The following is an 8,825-nucleotide window of genomic DNA, read 5'->3' on the forward strand; positions in this document are numbered from 1 at the left end:
GTCGATCTGCATTGGATGGCCTGTTCCGCGGGGTTGCCTCCAGAGAATGGAGGCTCCTGCAGCTCCAAAGGCTAAAACAACAGAGCAGAATCTCACATATTGTATCACTGGGTATAAATTTACATTTCTAATTTCTCTGGTGTTCAGAAGGCAGCCCCCTCAGGCCAATACAGATGTCTCTGGCAGTGACCTAAGTCTTTATTAATATGTATGCTGACAACTAGCCAAGAAGAATAATAGAATTGCTCTTCTCCAGTTACAGTTTCTCCGCGCTCCCAGAGGGAGAACAAAAGCTTGGGGAGTACATCACAACTCTCCCTCTCTCTTCATCTCATCCCCTCGCTCCTTATCCCCGATCCATCTGGACCGTGGGGTGGTCAGCTCTCTCTAAGAGACATTTAGACCAAATCCTCTACCTGTTTGTCCCTTGTTGTAATTGTTTAAGAATCACAGCTAAAATCATAGCATATCAGTGAGGGAACCTACTTTGTCGGACTAGAGGAAACAGTAATGTCATTGTTCAGTGTTTTTTTCTTTTTTTTTTTTTCATCAGTCACATCTTAGACAAGTTAACCTCTTTAATTAAGAGTACTTAGCTGTGTGGGCCCGGATGGGGCAGGAAGCGATTGTTGAGACACTGCCAAGCTGGATCGGGTTTCTCGGACGGCTCATGCTCCCAGCCAAGGCTGAATGGGAGGCTGGCTTGTCAGCAGATGCTGTGCTCAGGGATCAGTGTCTCTCTGTTGGATTATAAGAGCCCTTTTTCCTCAAGACAAGGTGGGGGTGGGGAGAGGGGGCAGAGGACGAGTAAAGGGTGCAGTGGCAGAACAAGGATGAGGGGGGACTTGTGAGTTATGTGCCCTGATGTTAGAAACTGAATACTAGGCATAGTCTGTCACTGTGGCTCTGGCCCACTGAGCATGTCAGCGCAGCATTGTCCTCTATGGGGAGATCATCAATAGCAGTGCAGTACATCAAAGTCTTTCTAAGAGTAAATGACACAAGCCAGTCACTTTTTTTTAAGAGCCAATGATTTTGTGTTCAGCAGCAGTCAGCACTTTTTCAAATAATTCCTATGGTTGTTATTTTTTATCCTAGGCCAAAAATAGAACACAACCATGACTGCTCTATATGTTTATAGCCCACGACATTTACATGGCTGTCAGAAGTAAATGTGGATACCATGTTTGTATTAAAGATGTGTGGAGCTGTTTTGAAGTCTTCATCTCCCATAAGTCTCGTCTAATGAACTGCAGTACCAAGTCTTCAGTTCCACCAACGATAGGATCCAGCCGACTGTGTTCACAGGGTAATTTTATCCAGCGTCTAACCCTAAATGATTACACACATCATGTGGTTTACATACTGTGTCTGTATTAGTTTCTACAGAGCTCCTAGAAAGGCTCCTCTAATTTCACTTTTTTGATATCCTAAGTATGCTTTATGCTTGTGGTGACATGGAATGTTTTGAGGGGACAACCCCATAATCTCCATGTTTATTGGTCTGTTTGTCAGACGAGCGTGGGACGGCTGCGGAAAACTTTCCAAAAAGAGAGAAAGAGAGAGAGAGAGAGACAGCAAAAAAAGAGCAAAGCTCCTATAGTTTACTGCTCAGGAGGCAAACATGATTAATGTTACAGTGCAAAGTTGTCAATACATACAGTATATGTTTTATCTGCTGAACAGAAAGTTTCCAAAAATGTATGATGGCAGAGTAATCATAGTAGTATTATTTATGAGGTGTTTCAACATCATTGAGGATGACAGGCGCACGACTTACTGTAACATCAGTTCTGTTGCGATAAGAGCGATTTAATAGCTGATGTAGTAGCAGAAGTAGAACTACTATGTTGAAGTGACACTTTGCCCAATGGAAAGAAGAAAAAAAGGAGGGTTCCATTGGAATGCATTATAGTATAAAGCTCACTTTCTGTTCAGTCGGCTGTGTTAAGTTTGCAGAAAGCTATATTTTTATTTATCTTTACTTTTTATATTATTTCTTAAAAAATATTAATTGAAACTTCACCTTAAAGTATTTGTTCTGTACAAGTACACAATCGGAAATAATTTAACCTAATCTACACACACAATCATGCTCTGTTGGTTAAACTGAAATGCTAAAAAAAAAATACCTCCAGAGGTTTTAACATCATAAAAAGCATTTGCAGTGATTTTTTTTCTCCCTTCATTTAAAATTATTAAACACTTGAACTAAATCCACCTTAAGGTACACTTTTATTTTGATTTTGTTTTTAACAGTTTTTGTGCTGCATGAACAGAATCAATTAGGTCAGTGACGTCACTGGAGGTCTTTCCTTTGTCATTATACATTATCAGTACATTCTAGGAGCATGTTCATGGGAAATATATTAGTTGTGATTTTATTTTTTTTATTGTATCTTAACTCTTCTAGAATAGTAGAATTTGACCCTGTTTATTTTTATGACATTACTGAACAATATGTTCAGTAATGTTTCAAAATAATCCCCATTAATATTTAACATACATTTAATGTTTAATGAAATTAATAAACAAATGCCATATGCTTTGTTTACCCCTCCTCTGCCCTTCCTCCCTCCCCCCTGTCTCAGCATGTATTCGACTCTGCTTTCCTTGTCCATTATCTTGTACATGGTGACTTCTACTTTATCTGTTCATGCTGTGAAGTGAACCTAGCTACCCTTTGAGTGTATCAGTGTACTCCAACACATCCATATAGAGTTTCCCTGTCATGAACTAACATACGTACATGTCGGGGTCTGCAAGAGTTCAAAGTTCTTGGGTGTCCTAGGGGACAAACCGGAGCAAAAGCATAGACTTATTCTCGACCAAATGACTTTAAATAACCTTAAAATTACACCCTCCAGTGTCAGGATAGTTTACAAATGCTCTGCAGGGTAATAACAACCATTAAAATTAGACCCACGTCTGCAATGACATCTCTGTTAGGTCGACATATTTATCTCCTAGAGAAAATCAAGCAAGGTTCAAAATTTGCACCTGCAAATATCACCTAAGTGTTTCCTGTACAACATGTTGCTGTGATCTTGAAGTGCCTACAAAAGAAACGGATGACTGTGTCTAATTGGCCTCTCTCTTTGATCTGGGATCAATCTCTACCATATGAGCCACGGTTCCTGTTGAAGGGAAAGGCAACCTCATTTCCCAAGATTACCACAGGGTTCAAGCGTCCATAGCCTGTGGTCAGTGCCTCATTGCTCGCTCTCTTTATGTCTGTCTGCTACCACAGTCTTCTTCTTCTTCTTCTCCTCCTACTCCACTTGTTTCTCATGTTTCCTGAAAAACAAGTGGAGTAGGGGGCAGCACAGCACCTACCTTTAAGACCTTTGAAGCTAAAGGTGAGGGCCTGGCTCGTATGTCACTGGTTAACAACAAACCACGTCTAACATGACACACATGTCGTCACTGTGTGACTTTAATTGTCTGATACAAGCAGAGTATCTTGAGGTTTCTTACCTGTCTATAAGTGCAGTGTTTTGTTCTAAAAAAAAAAAAAAAAAAAAGATTATCTGATCATTAGTGATCAATAAAGATATAGTTATTTTGATTCAAAGCAAATGTAAACATCACGTTTAGTCTGAAAAACATTAATCTGCAGAAGGCACGACCAGTTCTTTAAAAAAAAAATAGGATCACGGACCACGGCAAGGCTGCTTGGCTGTGACTCATACCTTGGTTTTTGGAACAAGTTAGACCTGATTACAGGTCTGATCCAGGTGTAGGGCTAAAACTCACCCTTAAATTTATACTTAATTTATACTTAATTTACTCAATTAAAAGTCTCCATACGGCCTCAGATGGATGGATGGAAGGTTCTAGATCTCCACAAAGAAATATAAATTCTGAAAAAAGGAGCTGTAGTAAATGTACACATACTTATGTATACTGGTTGAATGTTAAAATTAATATAGGCGTGTTAGAGATGCACTGAGATCAAAAGTGTAAAGTAAAAGTTTAACAATATTAGGAGAACATTAGTACCAGAGCATTAGTGCTACATTAGTACCAGAGCATTGCTGGCATTCAGTCCTTTGTACAAAGAGCAGCTGGTATTTTCAGATGTATCACAGTGGGGATGTCAGCAGCAGCAGCAGCTTAGTTGAAATGGAAAAGTATTCTAAAAATCAGAAGTTGCCTGTGAAAGCGCTCAGGCTCATCTGGAGTGGGGGTCTGCAGCTCAGGGGAACTTAAGCCCCACCTGTAACTCATTATACCCAGACACTGCACTGCACTGCACACACATTTTGATTTTTCTCCATTTCGTCCTGAACAAGTTTCATGAAAGGGCAGTGGATCTAGTGTGGATCTGGTGCGTTAGCCTCGGCAACCGACACAGCTGCCGACAGCGACTTTGTTTTGTCACTGTTAGTGACCCTGACCTTGAGGGATTAAAGGCAAATTGGGGTTGCAGTCTGATAGGGAAAATGATGAGGGGCATTTGTCATTTCTACCCTGCAGATTCGCACCGATTTTGTGTTTATTCAACTTTTAAAATAATAAAAAAAAAGTACCAGGCAAATAGTTGTTTGATAGATTTAAATCAAGCTTTCCCAACAATCTCATAAAATGAAGAGATACTGTACAAAAATTCAAAAATGTGCATTTCACTGGGGTAGAAACTATGCAGTATTTGCTTAAACTCCAGCATCAAGTGTTATTTTATATTCTACGGCGTGCTCTCTAAGGCTCTGTGGTTGTCTGTTATAAATGTATAAAGCCCCCCACAGCAGGGGGCTAATGTTTGGCTTTCCCTCTATAAAAGCTATAATGCTCCTAACTTGGCAGCACAGCTGTTTGGGCTTCTGTCCAGATATGGTACCTCTAAAAAAATGATCCAAAAACCTTGATGTCAGACTCTTGGTCCTATGCTCAGACCCAGTATCCACAGGGTTGGGGGTGGGGGTGGGGGTGGATGGGCTGCTCGCCTTAGAATCAGAATTGACTTAACACAACGAGACACACAAATGTCATAATTAAATGAATAGATGTAATGGAGTTCCAGATAGTGTTCTGCTGAAGTCAGTGCTCTCCTCCAGTCAGCTTTGTGAGCTATAACAAATATTTCTTACTGTACGACCAGCAGCCTCTTATTTCTAGGTATTAAATTGTAACAACCAGCTGACAGTGTTGCTATTTGCCACTGTGCTGCTGCTTATTGGGCATGTTGTTTCCCTCATCAGCACAATTAGGTCAATTTACATTTTCCCCTCTTCTGCTAACCAGACGTTTTCTTTTTAAAAGCTGCTTTAATCCCTGTATGAGTGTGTGATTTAATAACGATGAAAAGCATAAACATAATTAATGGTGATTTCCTTTTTCTGGAAAGGTCAGTAAAAACAACAGCACTCTGTTACAGAGAAATTTAGTTGTTTGTGGGGGTGTTATATTTCCTTTACCTGACGACAAATACAACTGGTATTAGCAGTACCTATGCTAATGTCGGTACTTCCTTAAAATACTCAAAAACACGCATCCATACAGTGACCCAATACCCTTTAACAGCTTTTTAGCACAACCAGGTGTACTACTCCGCTAGTATAGTGTTTTCCTACCATAGTCCAGGATCTCATAGCCATCATGGGTTGGTTATTAAACATGCTATCGTCTGACCTCTCAGTTAGACAACACAGTGGATAGACGAGGCGTTATCTGTACATCTCACCAAGTCTCTTTTTTAACCAACAGTGTTTTATTATAGTTTGTAAACTGAAATGTGCTGTTTGTTCAAAAGCTCAGCTCACTTTCTGCTCCACTGGCTGCGTTGACTATGCGGAACGTTATTATTATTATTATTATTTTAAAATATTATTACTCATTTTATCTTTAGTTTTACTGATATATTGTCTAACTCGATGACAGTGTCAGTTTGAAGTCAGTTTTTTTCCCATTTGTGTTCAAATCATGACAAGATATTTAACCCGACTCTTCTCCTGCTCGGTGTTCTCACTGTGGTTTAGCTTGAGCTCACACCTACACACTGCACATCACTCTGGCACTCGTAGAGCTGTGCTAACTACATAACACTGCCTTCCAGTTCATGTGCTGTACATTCATAGAAACCCAATCTGCAGAAGTATCTGCAAAGTTACATGCTATCGGCGACTACACCCTGATATTACTCATACTCTCATCCTTGGATGTTTCTTTGCAAAGAAAATGTGTGGGAACAATCCCCACTCTGAGCTATCATTCCACTTGGATATGTGTAATGTGGTCTGTGACTCACCGTTCAAGGCCATTAGCATGAAATTCAAAATACCTAAATCTTCCTCAACCCAGGTTAAAAATTCTTCTGATATGTCAGCCAAAGATTTGACTTCATTGTCATGGTATGTTGGGAGGAATGTTGCCTTTTTGAGTGTAATGGTTGTTTGTGTTTGAATCCAAGTACACTCCAGTGTCCTAAATGTTTGAGTCCAAATGCAAACACTGCAAATGTATTTCCTCTCCCCAGGATTCTGAGTCTAAGACTTTAGGGTTGAGTTAATTGTTGATTTTTGTAGCATTAATAATTGTGCAAAACAAATTTCATCACATAAGTTTTGTTTTCATTTAAAAATTTAGTTCAAATTGATTCAGGAAATCAGTAGCGGTCAGGCTGCCAAAAAGGCAAGGTTAGAAACTGCTGCAAATTTGGCGATTTGGGCAAAATTCTGGCCCTTTTTTTTAAGTTATAGACTGAAAACCCCAAATTGTTATCTTAGTCTATGGCCCGAGAAATGCAATTTCAAGTGTAATACCAGAAACAGATTGTAGTTCAGTTGTATTTTTAGAAAGTGTACTGACCTTTCATACTGTTGTAGTGTGTATGTACTGTACTGAACATGTTTCCAGTATTTTGAATGCGCTGACATTCTGTCGTTGCTGGAATGGAAATTAAACATGCCAGTGTTTTCTGTCAAGACACCTTGTGTGTGTGTGTGTGTGTGTGTATGTGATAGAGAGAGAGTGTCTCTCAGAAGCAGGACTGAGTCTCAATAAACTCCCTGTGGAGTTGCCAGAGGGAGAGTCTGGATCAGCAAGCTCGGCTGATCATACCTGCTGACAGATGATAGCTGCATTGTTCTTTCCGACTCCTTTGTTTGAGGAGACTTTGGGAATTCAATCACAAAAGTCACTGCTGCTTTGATATAGTTGCCTGGATACAAAATCCATCTGGACCAGCATATGGTCACAGCATGTCGATAGTCAAGTAAAGAAAGCCCTAAGCTAAATCGGTCCTACTCTGCTCTTTAACCTCCTATTAATATCTCACTGCTGCTGTTCCAAGGATTTCATTTTTCTTGTAAAATCCTGATGATCCTACAGCAGTGACATAGCTGTGTGTTGTACACTAATGGTAGGAACCTGGAGTTTAGAGTGGATGTACTTTAATAGTCTCAAAGGTTTTAATTCTGTCACTGATGCCACTATGGGTCTCATTTACAGGAGGCATATTACGCTACTGGTTCGAACGTCAATATGGTCCTCAGTGACAGTTTAATCTGTTTTTCTTTTCGGACGACTTTTAACTATAGTCAGAACCAGAAGTAGTATTCCAAGAGACTAAAATGAACTTGGGTGTTTTGTAATGGTTTTTGAATTTTGTTACTTAAATTGTAGACCAGGGGTGTCCACACTTTTTTGGCTTGGAAGCTACGTTTCCTACTTTTTTCATTACCATGCTGAAAAGAGTGACCAACATTTAAAATATGAAATTTAAGTTTACTCATTAAAACTGAATGTAATTTATATGTGGTTCTGCCTGTGAAAATGAAATGAAATGTGACACCCCATGTCTAGTACCTCTAGTGTTGACACAGTATAGCTCTTGTTCAGTTAGTCCTGTGCTAAATGAGCAGTTTTGCTAACGTTTGGATTGTACTTTAAGATAGCGGTGAAGAAGTGACGTAGGGACTTCACCCTTCCCACTTCACAAAACATTAATCACCCGCTTAATGACTTGTGAAAAAAATCAATCATGGCGGTCTTTTCCATGGCACATTTTCAGATTTTTGCAGATTATAAAGCATCTTCTTAGTTGTCAACATTGGTAATTAAGGCTTAAGTGAGGATGCAAATAGGTATGCAAAAGTCAGTTTGGCCTAATACAGTAATACAGTATGTGCCCTTTAAAGTACTTCTGTAGATGTTGTCAGTAGAGACATGGGTGGGTGTCAGCCTTTTCCTGTACACAGCTTTTGAAGGTTATAGTGGCAGACGGCGAAGTGTACAGCGTAATTATGTATCAGATGATGGATGGCTCATTGACAATGACTGACAACAGAAATATGAGGTAGGGTTACATTACCGGGCGGCCGTAACCATAGGCGTACAGTCAGGAAACTGAGATGAAACCCTTCAATTTTCTACAGACAGAGGGATATGACATGGAACAGACAGGCAGACTGCAGGGAGTTTGACTGTGGAACAATAAAGCAGCTAATCACAGCACAGCACATATCAGTTCATCTGACGGAGGCAGTGATGGAGATAAGCGTGTGTATGTCATTGACAGAGTGCTTTTGATCCCGGGTTCCTTTTATCAAAATAAATGTTCTGGAAATAAACAGATAAAACAGCTGCAGTTCTGATCCTGGCAGGAAGAGGCAGATGATTTAGTCCACTCATATATACAGCAGTAACTTTTAGTTACTGCTGTATATAGACATTAAATTCAGCTTCAAAACATCAGCAAACCTCAACCCATCAGACACTTGGGCCCTCAAGTAAAATAAAAAACAAAATAGAAATTATACAGAATTACATAAATGATCTCACAAATTATGTGAGATCATTTATGTAATTCCAATCAATAATAATGA

The sequence above is a fragment of the Cynoglossus semilaevis genome, chromosome Z (genome assembly GCF_000523025.1).
Source record: "Cynoglossus semilaevis isolate Cse_v1.0 chromosome Z, Cse_v1.0, whole genome shotgun sequence".
Classification (NCBI taxonomy): Eukaryota; Metazoa; Chordata; class Actinopteri; order Pleuronectiformes; family Cynoglossidae; genus Cynoglossus; species Cynoglossus semilaevis.